Consider the following 13,732-nt stretch of genomic DNA (forward strand, 5'->3'; position numbering starts at 1 on the left):
GTCGCGGCCGCCGGAGGCTGAGCGCCCGCGCGTGGACGAAGTGACCCCGGCAACTTCTCCAACTCGGCCGGCGCCGCCCCGCGCGCACACGGGACCCCGGGGAACGGCCGTGTCGCCGATCGGGGGCCCGGGCGGGTGTCGGGCTCTCCACCCAGGTAAGGGGGGCGATGGGGAGGGGTGGGGTGGGGGCGAGTCCAGACCACCGCGGCCCGGGGCTCGGGGCGGCGGCCCACCGCCTCGGCTTTGTTCCCCGCGCCCTCCTCCGCCTGCCCCCGGGCAGGGAGCCCAGGGTGGCGGCTGCGGTCGCCTAGCCGGCGGTGCCCGGAGCACCGGGAGCGGCGCCCTGGCGCGCCCGGGACCCCGCGCAGGCTGGCGGCGCGGAGGAAACGCTTTCCCGACCCCCGCGGTAGGGCGTCGGGGCCTCGGGGGTGAGGCGGCCCAGCGCCCGGAAGGTCCTGGGAGAGCGGCCCCCCGCGCCCACGGCTCGGATCTCCGAACTCAGGGTCCCCCGAGCCCCGGGGCCGCCGGGCGGAAGGGCTGGAGTCCCGCCGCCGCGCCCCCGCCCGGCTCCGCTCCGAGGGGCCCAGGTGCCAAGTTTCTGGGAAAACCGACACGTCGTGTCGCAAACGGATCATATTTACCAAAAACAGTTTGGAAAGAAAAGAGGCCATTCTTCCAACAATTGACGGCCGGGCCGCCGCCGCAAAGGTGAGGGGGGTACGATTGCACCGGGGTCGTTTCTCTTTAAGACACGGTGAAACTTAATATGTTGAGCTTCCCTGTGCTTAACTTTTTAAAATAGCAAAGTGGGGTAACTTTACTTAACTAGGGGGAGGGGAGTCGGCTTGGTCCTGAAGATCATTCCCTTCGCGTTGCCTCTGCGGAGGCCGCGGAGAGGCTGCCTGGTGACAGTTGTAATCTACGCAGCCTTGGGTCGCGATAAGACCTGTATTCACCACGTGGCCAAGGTCTTGGGGTTCTCTTCTCATGCTCATTCAATCCGTTCTACCTCCCCTTCCTCAAAGGCCGCTGAAAAATTATTTTAACCGACAGCACCTGGTTATCTCCAATCCCTCTCAGATAGATTTAAGCTGGAGGGTGGCTAATAAGTCCTTAAGTCTTCCTAGTCTTACAGGTGCAGACCATATGCTATACATATTTCAGCCCTAGGCTCTCAATAAAATTTCAATTTCTGGTCTTATCATTTGAGCATAACCAATAGATCTTGGGTTACATACACACTTACAAAACATTGGTGTTCTTTGAGGTTTTTTTATGTTCTAAAAATGTAGTATTAAGATTGGTGCAGTTCTAAAAGCAAACTTCTTTTCCATTGACCTTTACCTGTTCAGTTTATAGGATGAAACTTCTTACTTTGGAATCAGAGTCCCTAATTATCTTGTGATTGGTAAATGTTAAAAACAGGGCAAGGTATAATTGAAGAGTTTATTATGTATAGTGGCAAAAGGAGCCCCTAATGGTGTCAGAATCAATTTCAGCACCTTAATTTGCCTATGTATAAGATGCTTCATCATCTCACTCACACACACACACACACACACACACGTACGTACACACGTCTCTCCCTCCCTCACACACACAGACCTCTCTCCCTCCCTCTCCCCTTATACCCACACACAGACTCATCAGACGCCTTCCAAGTTGTCGTTTCCAGACCACTGTCTGGAATGAATGAGCATTCTGTTTATAGTGCGCTCACTCCATTCATCCATCTGTTGATTACCCACACGTCCGTCATGTGTCAGTCACATCCCTTCTCGGGCAGGCTGTCCTCCCTCCTCCTTGCTGGGCAGTTAAGCTCTTTCTTCTCTAGTAGTCAGTATCTCTATTAGAACAGCTTGTTTTTTGTGACACCTCTGGCCACGCACATGTGCATGCATGTTAGCTGCTCAGTTGTGTCTGACTCTTTGCAACCTCATTAACTGTAGCCTCTCAGGCTCCTCTGTCCATGGAATTCTCCAGGCAAGAATACTGGAGTGGGTTGTCATTTCCTATTCTAGGGGTCTTCCTGACCCAGGGATCGAACCCAGGTCTCTTGCATTGCAGGCAGATTCTTTACTGTCTGAACCAACAGGGAAGTGACCTTGTAAAATTGTGTGAGTTGTTCACTGTATGAGGTCATCCTGTCCAATGGGCAAGTGGAGGCTGAAATCCAATTTGCACACCACTTCCCAAGCCTCTGGTGCCTGCCTCTCCACTGGAAGAAGTCACTTTCTTTAATTTACCTGAAGGTCCAGGGTGGGCTAGCTGTGGCCCTACTTCACCCTCTCTCCACTACTAAACTCAGCACCCACCATGGAGACTGACTGGCCAGGAGCTCAGTTAAGTCTCCTTAAATGAGAGAAAAGAAAGCATCTCTACAGACATCTAGGAAGCGGGAGTTTGGGGGCAGATTTCTCATATAAGTCAGGATATAGGAATGGGCTTTAGTTTGCTCTGATGTCTGGCTCTTCAAGTGATTCTTAGAAGTCTTCTTGATTACAGGGGAGAATCTGAGGGAATGAATTCACACGTGGGCATCAAAGATGTGTGCCAGCACGTGGTGGGCCTCCTCAACTGACTCCCTTTCAAGGCAAGAAGTATCCATCTAATCATGATGTGCTGAGAGAGAGTACAGGACTCTTAAAAGTAAGGCTATAAAGAGCTCGGCTCACATGAACATGTGTTAGTACATTGGATGAAGTGCCTTCTTGTACATAAGCACTACAGTCATCTTAAAGTGACATATCACAGAGTTGGAAGAAGGAAGAAAAAAGGCTTTGAATCAGATTTATTTAAATTCTCCGAATGAGATCAGCATTTAGGGTTGCAATTTACATGCGAAAAAATGGAGTTTGTATGTGGGACAGTTTGCAAACTCAGTTGGCTGTAAGATTCTTAAAAATGCTCCAAATTTGTGTGGTGTTAAAAACTTCTAACCATTTGTGGGCAATCTGGAGATATTTTTCAAGCTAAAGTCAATATGTGGATCATCTCACCAAGACTTATAAAATTGTGTCAAATCATATCCCATTACATATCAAAAGAACTTGAGAATCATGTAGAATCCTGGAATCTCTAGAATTCATTGCATAGAACTTTAAAGACAATATGGACCAGTTTCCCCGTTTTATAGGTAAGGAAAGTTAGGACTAGGAGCCTGTCCCAGGTCATAGAGCTCAGCTAGGGGCACAGCCAAGACAGGCGCTCAGGTTTTCTGGCTCTCAGTTCATTGCTTTATTGATTCAAGTGCTCTTTGTATTCGAGCTTCTATATCTTCCAGTATTGGCTTCAGTTGGGAAATCTTAAAGGCATGGACTAATTATTATAGCTCAGGGAAAGGGAGGATTCCCATCCCCAAACACAATGCCTTGTTGAAGTTAGGCAGGTGATACATGTTTGCTGGATGATGAATGGATGAGCTAGTTGAAAGCTTGCTTATTTAAGGTAATTATTTGATATAGCACAGACTGAAGTCCTTTGGAATCCATTATAGTGGAATTTGGCCCACGTGTTTGTGTTTCTTAAATTCAGTAACAGTGTTGGATAAACTTGATGGAGGAGATGGGTAGGAATTGCTTTCTATAAAAGAAGCCAGAACTCTTGACCCAAGAGGCATCAGTAGAAAAAGTAAGGGTTTGGAATCAGTAGGTCTGTCCACCAACTAGCCGCCTTTGTGATAACCTTGAACATCACCAACCTCAGTTTCTTTCTGGAACCTCCTGAGTCTCAGAGTTGGTAGCAGGGGCAAGTGAGCTCACACACATGAACCCACTTTGCAAACTTTGGAACACTGAGGAGTAAGAAGAGTTAGAATCGATGGCAGGAGGTGCTTCCCAGGCACTGTGCTGAGCTCTCTGTCCATCACCCAGTTTATTCCTCCAGTAGAAGAGCAAGGCTCTTGTGCAATGAGGAGGAAACCGAAGCGTAAACAGCTACCCTACTGCTCTCCACATGAGGTAAGTATTTGGTGAGCCCTGAAATGCTTCCCAGGTGGCGCTAGTGGTAAAGAACCAGCCTGTCCATGTGGGAGATGTAAGAGATGTGAGTTCAAAATTCCTGAGTTGGGAAGATCCCCTGGAGGAGGGCATGGCAACCCCGCCCAGTATTCTTGCCCAGAGCCCCATGGAAAGAGGAGCCTGGTGGGCTATAGTCAGTGGGGTTGCAGAGAGTCAGAAACGACTGGGAGACTTAGCACTGATGCACATAGTAATGGTTACTTTGGGTTTAGGATTCCCTGGTGGCTCAGACAGTCAAGAATCTGCCTGCAATGCAGAAGACCTGGGTCCAATCCCTGGGTCAAGAAGATCCCCTGGAGAAGGGAATGGCGACCCACCCCAGTATTCTTGCCTGAAAAATTCCCTGGACAGAGGAGCCTGGCAGGCTAGTTTGTGGGGGTCACAAAGAGCTGAACATGACTGAGCAACTAACACAAGCACAAAATGTATTGAGTATTTTTAGTCTCTGAAGGTCAGTAAGAGAACTGCACATCAGAAAGAAAGGCAAGTGATGGAAAAGCAAGTGTGGCGAGTGGATTTAAGAAAACTAGACCAGCAGAAAAATGATCAGTCATAACTGGGCATATGGTCACAGGCAGTGTGAGTAAGGTGGTGGAAACACGCAAGGGGACAGAGTCCTGAGATTTGAAGGGGGTGGGATGGACTTGGCAGGTAAGAGTGCAGGGGGCAGTGCATTCAGCTAAGAACCATCACAGACCTCGCATCACAGCCTCAGCAATGCAGGAGGAGAAGGTTGGGGGCCTGCAGGGGACCCCTCACCCAGGTTCACACAGGAAGTCACACCGCTGAGATTTGAGCCTGGCTGGCTGGCTGTGTGTTCCTTCTTCTTGCCCTCCCTCCCTCAACTGTTCACGTGCCTGTAATTGTAAAGGAATCGAGGATTTTTAATCAAAACAGTGTAGAATCTGAAAGCTTTTATGAGTTCAGAGTTTTAAGAAAGAACAAAAAGTGCCCTATCTGAAGCCCTCTCAGCAGACTGAGGCCAGTAGACACAGGCTGGTGCCCGAGAAGGTTCCTTGCCAGGACCGTCTAATGTATTTCCTATCTTGGACTTGGTCTGGTCTGGGATCCAGCCCGCTCCTCTCTGGGCGTCCTGTCCAGCTGGAAATGGATCTGCTTTGTTTCCAGTTAGGAGGTTTGCAGATTGAGGAACAGAATCTGGGCTGCAGCTTTCATTGTGTTGCCAGTGGTGTTGGGTTACAAGGTTTCTTTTAAATCTACCGGTTATATTTCTGAGCTTGTCTCTTGGACATGGTTCTTCAAGAGTTCCCACTACTAAGTGACTTTTTGCATTGGGAATAGGGTGAGAAACTAGAATTTTGGATTTTGGCATCCATAGTTTTGGAAATGGCATAGTAAATAAACTTGGAAAGCTTCTCAAACTGGTAAAAGTTAAGGATTTCCAAAATCCTTTAAAGGGTCTTTATGGTGATGAATTTTTGTGCAACATTTTGTTGTTTTTTAAATTCAAAAAAGCTTTTTGTCTTGTGAAAAGTGTTCTCTGTGTTAGGATTTTCATCTGTAGATTGTAGATCTTCTTGTAAGGAAGGTAACAGTAGTGCTTTCTTTATAGAAGATTATTTGGAGAATTGAAAAATTGATGAAGTAATTAACATAGGGTGCTTAGAACCCCGCCTGCCAGGATGTGAGTTCAGGAAACGTTAGTTCTTCCTTCCCTGTGGATGGGATCGGCTTTATCAAATGATGTAAAACGAGGATGATGAGCATGGAGCTGTGAGTTGGGCTGCAAAGTGGAGTTCACAGTCCACTCGTTTTCCATGGGTTTTCCTCTCTCTGTCTTTCCCTCTGATGCTTCTTCCCTGTTTGGCCAATGATTTCTCATCATTCGTTGAGACTCAGCAAAGCCTTTTCTCGGAGCACGATGTACTCTGTCTTGTGCTCGCAGGCACTTTGTCTGTATGTGGTCTGTATCAGCTGAGGCGTTCATTGTGGGATATTTAGTTGTGGGTGACTTCTCAATCACATGGGGAGGGCCTACTTTCTTTTCGTACCTCTTCCAGAGCCAACATGGTGCCTTTAAAGGCCGTTCTTAAATGGTGGTTGATAGAATGCATGAAGTGTCCATTAAAATTGTTCTCATATTTCTTCATGTTTGAGATTATACCATGATTATGAAGTTGAGTGATCCTTTGCCAAATATTTGACTCTTTAAGTGGACTTTATCAATAATAAAGTGCTAAAAAATAGTAGTTTTCTCCATCTTAAGTGTGCAATAGTAACAACGTCATTATACTGTGTATTAATCTAGACTCTTGTCTGGAATACACTTTTTACTCATTTTGCAACTTGGTTAATATTGGAGGGCCTTAGATTCTTCAAGGAGAAAATAAAATTTTTCTCCAATGATTGCCAGTGTCTTCTATCAGCAGAGGTGTCAAATTCCTCTCATGAACTTTCCTCTTCAGGAGGAAGTGCTAGGACATGGTTGGTAGAATAATAGTCATATTTACCCTCATCACTATGGCTAGCCATGAGACTGATTTAAAATGGATTTTACTATGCTCTCAGAGAGTGTTTATACATATAAACAGAAACCAAGGAGGACCATATCTGGAATATGCTGAAATGAATTAAGTTATCAAGTGTGTTGGTGGCATTTGAACTTGTGGGATCAGTACCTACCATATGAAGGCATGAAACCTTGATGAATGTTAGCCAAACCAGAACCGAGATATTTACTCATTAAATGGTTCCTTTTTGAACTTTCCCTCTGGAAGATCCTAATCATTCTATGGAACTCTAGTCATCGGTTGTAATTCTCCCTTCATGACTGTCTGTTGAACTTCTTGTTGGGAAGTGCACTGCATGTCATGTGGGGAAATTACTTCATTGTACATGAGATGTGGAAGATGAGAAATACCACAGAATGGATGCATTCATTATGTATACTTCCAACCCCCGAGAGCAGCTCACTTAAAAAAGAAAAACTGTCTTCTGTATCAGAATTCTGTTGTTATAACTAGAGAGCATTGGTCTCCTCCAGGCCCCAGGCTCACCTCACATGTCATCCTTCTGAGGCTCTCCCTGGCCTTTTCCTAACACCTCATCTTTTCTTGAAATGTTACCACTCCGTCCTCACCATTTTTGGAATTCATCTTCCGAATGGCTGTGTTGCCAAACAGTGGTTGTATGTGTATCTGCGTCCTTAATCCCTTCTCAGTTGGAGTCCTTATTAATAATGTAAAAGTGATCAATCCATAAGGTTTACTTTTTGAAGTGTTCTGGAACATACATGACTTTTATCAATGCCTTCACTTTTCTCCATTCTGATAAGCAACAAGGATTAACTGTTTGAAAGATACTTGTATATGTTTGTTTGAATGATTCTTGTATTGTCCAGTCAGAGATAATAATCATGCTATATTGAAAAAAAACTGGGGTTCTGGGTTTTGGATAGATTTAAGAGCTCTGCATTTTGGGTAGTTTTGCCAAAAATAGCTGTGTGATCTTGAACAAAACAGGACATTCTCTCTGGGTTTCTGTTTCCTAATTTGCAACTTTGGTGGCCAGGGAGGTCACATTGGACTAAATGACTTTTTGAGATCCTTTCAGCTACAAAACTCAATGATTCTGTGCCGTGATAGGATATAAGAAAGCAGAAGAAAAATGTATAAAAATTTTAAAATAGTCCTTATATTATGCTATTATGCTCACTAGCATTTGGGCCTTTCTAGATGACAGGTAACCATCACCCTGCACTAGTAAGGAAGGCAAGATCTGTGAACCTGTTCGTCTTGGTATATCCAGAATGTGTAATTAGACATTGCTGACCCACTCCAGTACTCTTGCCTGGAAAACCCCATGGACGGAGGAGCCTGGTGGGCTGCAGTCCATGGGGTCACTAAGAGTCAGACACGACTGAGCAACTTCACTTTCACTTTCCTGCATTGGAGAAGGAAATGGCAACCCACTCCAGTGTTCTTGCCTGGAGAATCCCGGGGACAGGGGAGCCTGGTGGGCTGCCTTCTATGGGGTCGCACAGTTGGACATGACTGAAGTGACTTAGCAGGAGCAGCAGCAGCCATGTAGAATAGATGAAGCACAAAGTCCCCAGGTAGAATGTAAGTAGGAGGTATATACACTGGGTCAAGGTTAAGCTATATGAGAATGTTGATAAATGATGGCACTGCTGAGTCTTAGTAGGACAGACTGTGAAGAGAAGCCAGAAGAGACTTTAGAGAGAACGGTCAAGTCTTGTTACCGTCTCTTCCAGATGGAGAAAGACAGACAGGAGTTCTCAAGCTTGAGTTTGTATAAATACCCCTTTGGCAGTGCACGTTCCTGAAAGTCACTCTGAGATGATGTTTCTGGAAATTGAAGGTGCAGTTATTGAAGCACATTGAGCTGTGGCTGGTGGCTCTTTGATTGTACCTCGACAAAGTCTGCCCTTCAGGGGAGATTTGTACTCTTAGGACAGTTGACTTGGAAAGGGAGCATGGAGAGCTGAACCCATGCTTTCCCTACATCTTTCTGCTGCAGGATTCTCATATGACATGACTTGTATATGGCTGTGCGTACCTAACCATGTTGGTTAGTTTTTGCTAAGGTTGGGCAAGAGATTTGGAGATTATCCACAGAGAAATGCAGTACAGTTTTACTTATTTCAGATTGGATCTACGATGTGTGGTTTGCTGGGCGTTATGGTGGCTCAGTGGTAAAGGACCTGCCTGCCAGTGCAGGAGTTGCAGGTTCGATCCCTGGGTCAGGAAGATGGATCCCCTGGAGGAAGAAATGGCAACCTACTCCAGTATTCTTGCCTGAAAAATCCCAGGTAAAGGAGGAGCCTGGTGTCCATAGGGTTGCAAAAGAGTTGGACATGATGTGACTAAACGAAGGAAACAAATTTTTAGAAAGGAACTCAAGGGCTCTAAAGAAAAAAATTTGTTAATATATTAACTATAAGCATATTAATAGTAAGTGTGTTAATGATAAGATATTAATAATGAAAGGTAGTAGGGAAAATTTCGGTCTACATAGACCCATCTAAATATTTTGTAATAACTATGAACAAGGAAGAATTTTTGCCTTTTCAGTAAGCCATTTTCTAAGAAATACTAATAGGCAGTGTTTTGCTTAGTTCCATTTCAGTTTTCTATGTAATTGGAATTTTTAGATGACCTGTCTTTAGAAATTTCAAGATGTCACTAAATCCAACTGTAATAAGTTCTACCTTGGCTGTTAGTCTAAATATGTGAGGAAATGAGTCCAGAAGGATGTCAATGTTATTGGAGTTTTGGTGTATGTTGAGAGGAGAATGTCATTGCAATATGGCATTTTCTGAAAAGCTATCTGTCACAGAAGCTAAATTTTGATGGCTTGATAAATCTCATTAGTTAGAAAATTCACTAAAACTTGAATGATATATACAGAGCTGGCAGCCAGCACTTGGAATTTTCAGCAAATCAGTTAATGAGTAAATCTGAAAATAGATGGGCACATTCATATTTTATTGTCAACATTAAATAACAACCCATACAATCTTCCTGTTATCTAAAGAAAAACCTTTAAACATTTATGTGCAAAGTCGCTACAATCATGTCTGACTTTTTGTGACCCCTTGGACTGTAGCCCACCAGGCTCCTCTGTCCATGGGATTCTTCAGGCAAGAATACTGGAGTGGGTTGCCATTTCCTTCTCCATTAAACATTTATAGAGTGCATTAAAATTTCTTGAATAATTTCAAAATATAAAAGTACATTTATATTTGTGTGGAATAGAAGAGATGACAAACTTTAAAAGAATATGTAAATAGTGATACAGTCATGAGGATTATACTTACATATGCATATTCAGAATGTTGGTCCCATATCACAAATTGTGCTGTATTCCTTTAATAGTTGTTATGTATCAGTAAGCATTCTAGAACAGAATAACCTTTAGAAATCTAATTCAACCCATGTTTCAGAAGAGAAATTTGGTGTTTGGGGAAAGTTAAATGACCTGCTTTAATTCCCCATCATAAGAAATGAATGGCAAGCAGAACAAGGTCTACCTCCCAGATTCTTTAGACCTTTTTCTCTGTCCTTAAAAATTAGAAGGACCTACTAGGAAGACTGCATCAAAAAGCCAGGAAATGTTTTAGATTTTCCATGAGAAAGGAAACTAAACCTCTGAATTTTTGGAATTAACAAAGGCAATAACAACTTCTTGGCTTGTGTATTTTGTTGCAGTTGTTCAGCCGCTAATTCGTATCCCACTCTTCGCGACCTCATGGGCTGCAGCACGCCAGGCTTCCCTGTCCTGCACTACTTCCCACAGTTTGCTCAAATTCTTGTCCATTGAGGCAGTGATGCTATCTAACCATCTCATCCTCTGTTGCCCTCTTCTCCTTTTGCCTTCAGTCTTTGCCTGCATCAAGGTCATCTTCAAAGAGCTGATTCTTCACATCAGGTGGCCAGAGTACTGGAGCTTCATTTTCAGCACCAGTCCTTCCAGTGAACATTCAGGGTTGATTTTCCTTTAGCATTGACTGGTTTGATTTCCTTGCAGTCCAAGAGACTCCCGAGAGTCTTTTCCAGTACCACGGTTTGAAAGCATCAATTCGTTGGTGCCCAGGCTTTTTTATGGTCCAACTCACATCCATACATGACCACTGGAAGAACCATAGCTTTGACCATATGGACCTTTGCTGGCAAAATGATGTCTCTGCTTTTTATTACGCTGTCTAGGTTTGTCATAGCTTTTCTCCCAAGGAGCAAGCGTCTTTTAATTTCATGGTTGCAGTCACCATCCATCGTGATTTTGGAGCCCCAAAAAAATCTGTCACTGCTTCTATTTTTTCCCCATTTATTTGCCATTATATGATGGGACTGGATGCCATGATATTAGTTTTTGAATGTTGCGTTTTAAGCCAGCATTTTCATTCTCCTCTTTCACCCTCATCATGAGACTCTTCAGTTCCTCTTCACTTTTTGCCATTGGAGTGGTATCATCTGCATATCTGAGGTTGTTGATATTTCTGACAATCTAGAGCCTACTCAAAGGAATGTACAACTTTACGTTGTACATGGAGAGGACAGCCTACAACTCAAGCTTATTTTGTGGGTTACAGCAGATTGTGTCATCTGCACAAAGATAAATAGGCCTTTTCCTAATGAAGTGTGAGTGGGAGATTTGAGGGTAGTACTATATACATTATTTGAGTTGAAAGGAATCTTAGTTTACTCCTTTATTTTCTGTCAGGGGGAAACATAGCTTTGTCCCAACTCTGTTATAAATAGTGAAGTGAATCTTGCTCAGTTGTGTCTGACTCTTCGCAACCCCATGGACTATGGAATTTTCCAGGCTAGAATACTGGAGTGGGTAGCTGTTCCCTTCTCCTAGGGGATCTTCCCAAGCCAGGGATCAAACCCAGGTCTCCCGCACTGCAGGTGGATTCTTTACCAGCTGAGCCACCAGGGAAGCCCATGTTATGAATGACTATGATGTTTTTGTTAATAATTGTTTTAAAATGAAATAACATCTTTCAAGTCTATCAACTTGTATTATAAGCAAAATAATTATAAAGCGCATGTCCATGAAGTTCAAAATACTTTTTGGTTTTGATTATAGCCAAACTAATGGAAGAGGTTAGTAATGTGTCTATAAAGATGGTAGTTTGGGGCCTATGACTGATTTTCTGTTGGAAGACAGTGGGCCATGCTCCCAGACACACCCTCAATTTTAAGGGCAGCCTTGCAATGACCGCATCCAAGAAAAGAAACACTGAAAGTGAAACTCACTCAGTTGTGTCCGACTCTTTGCGACGCTATGGATTATGCAGTCCATGGAATTCTCTAGGCCACAATACTGGAGTGGGTAGCCTTTCCCTTCTCCAGGGGATCTTCCCAACCCAGGGATCGAACCCAGGTCTCCTGCATTGCAGGTGGATTCTTTACTAGCTGAACCACAAGGGAAACCCAAGAAAAGAAAACTTACTGTTTCTTTTTAAATAAATTTATCTTCCAGTGTAAGCATTGTCCATTTTTGATCAGTTTAACCATTTATTTTTGACTCTGCTGGGTCTTCGTTGCTGCAGGCTGGTTTTCTCTAGCTGTGGTGTGCAGGCTTCTCGCGGTGGCGCCTTCTCTTGCTGCACAGCATGGACTCTGAGTGCAGGCTTCTGTAGTTGTAGCTCATGGGCTTAGTCGCTCGGCGACATGTGGAATCTTCCTAGGCCATGGGTTGAACCTGTGTCCCGTATATTGGTGGGCATCAGATTCTTCACCTCTGGACCACCAGGGAAGTCCAAAACTTACCGTTTGGTCAAATAGAAAGCATGCTTAAATTGTGGTCTGAAGTCTGGTTTTCAAGTCTGTCTTCACTGAATTTGTATGTAAGCTTTGGCAAGTATAGCTAGATTTATGTGAACAGGTAGGACCTTGGGTGGAGTGCGAGTGGGGAGATGCTGCTAAGAGATGAAGAAGGTTCTACATATTACAGCATCATTATTGCAAGTGTGTGTGTGTGTGTTAGTCACTCAGTCATGTCCTACACTTTGTGACCCCATGAACTGTAGCCTGCCAGGCTTTTCTGTCTATGGGAATCTCCAAGCAAGAATACTGGAGTGGATTGCCATTCCCTTCTCCAGACGATCCTCCTGACCCAGAGATCAAACTCTGGTCTCCTGAATTGCAGACAGATTCTTTACCATTTGAGCTACAGGGAAGTCTTTCATTATTGCAAGGTATCCTGTTAATCCAAATGAATTAACAGAGGATGTGGCAATGTCTATGTTCTTTTTTTAAGCCAATCACACTATTCATATTATTCAAGAAATTAGCCAAAAAGCCCCTTCTCCCTTATGGAACACCCCTGTCTCCACCCTGCAAGCCTCTCTACGTTAGTGTATTCTTACTTTTCAAGATGAAGGTTCATCTAGTGAGTGCTTAGTAGGGACTAGTTGAAAATCTTTTCCTAAAGGAAAAAGGAAGTCCTAAAGGAAAACCAAGTAGCAGGTTCTATAGGTTGATTCTCACAGTGTCTCAGTTTTTGATGTTGAAGCTTCATGTAGTTTTTTATTTGGGATCCTTGAAAATTGTTAAAATAGCATTAAATTGAGATGTGGCTTATAATTGACAGCTAGCCAGCATGGCGGCTCTTCTCTGGTTTGTCGAAGGTCAGCGAGTTCACCCGGGGAGATGGCTGACCTGTGCCATGAACCATACAGAGAATGTGGTGAAATCAATTATCAAAGGCTGGGGCCCCTGCACTGGGAGCTCATCTTAATCACTGGACCATCAGGGAAGTCCTATGAGCAATAGTCTTATTCCTGCTTATTTGAAGGTATCCAAGCCAGGTTTTCCTGGAAAGAGCTGTCTCATAGTTTAATAATCTTCCTGTTTGGTCACTTTGCCTCTTCAGTCCTCTTTTCAGTGGATATTGGTCACTGACAGCCCAGGGTACCATGATCCTGGTTTTCTGGAAATAAGTTTCTTGGCACTGCTCCATCCTTTTGAGGTTTAATTTCTGAAATACTGGTAAATTCTGCCTTCTTGAATTATTCATTGAAAGCATTAAAACTTTTGACTGTGGATGTGTGTCTTATAGTGAGAAAAGAAAATGTATAGCCTACACTGCTGCTGCTAAGTCGCTTCAGTCGTGTCTGACTCTGTGCGACCCCATAGATGGCAGCCCACCAGGCTCCCCCGTCCCTGGGATTCTCCAGGCAAGAACACTGGAGTGGGTTGCCATTTCCTTCTCCAATGCATGAA

At 44.2% G+C, this 13,732-nt stretch overlaps 1 protein-coding gene across 1 annotated transcript in view; it reads left to right on the forward strand.

Moving 5' to 3' along the window:
- Positions 1-6: 6 nt before the first annotated feature.
- The window catches only part of TIAM2 (T-cell lymphoma invasion and metastasis 2), a 233,049-nt gene continuing 219,323 nt past the window's right edge, over positions 7-13,732 (forward strand). Inside the window, 1 exon segment of the mRNA XM_010840909.1 lies at positions 7-155. The gene's annotated coding sequence lies outside the window, so the exon portion shown is untranslated.

The sequence above is a fragment of the Bison bison genome, unplaced genomic scaffold, assembly GCF_000754665.1.
Source record: "Bison bison bison isolate TAMUID 2011002044 unplaced genomic scaffold, Bison_UMD1.0 scf7180017864148, whole genome shotgun sequence".
In the NCBI taxonomy this organism is placed as follows: Eukaryota; Metazoa; Chordata; class Mammalia; order Artiodactyla; family Bovidae; genus Bison; species Bison bison.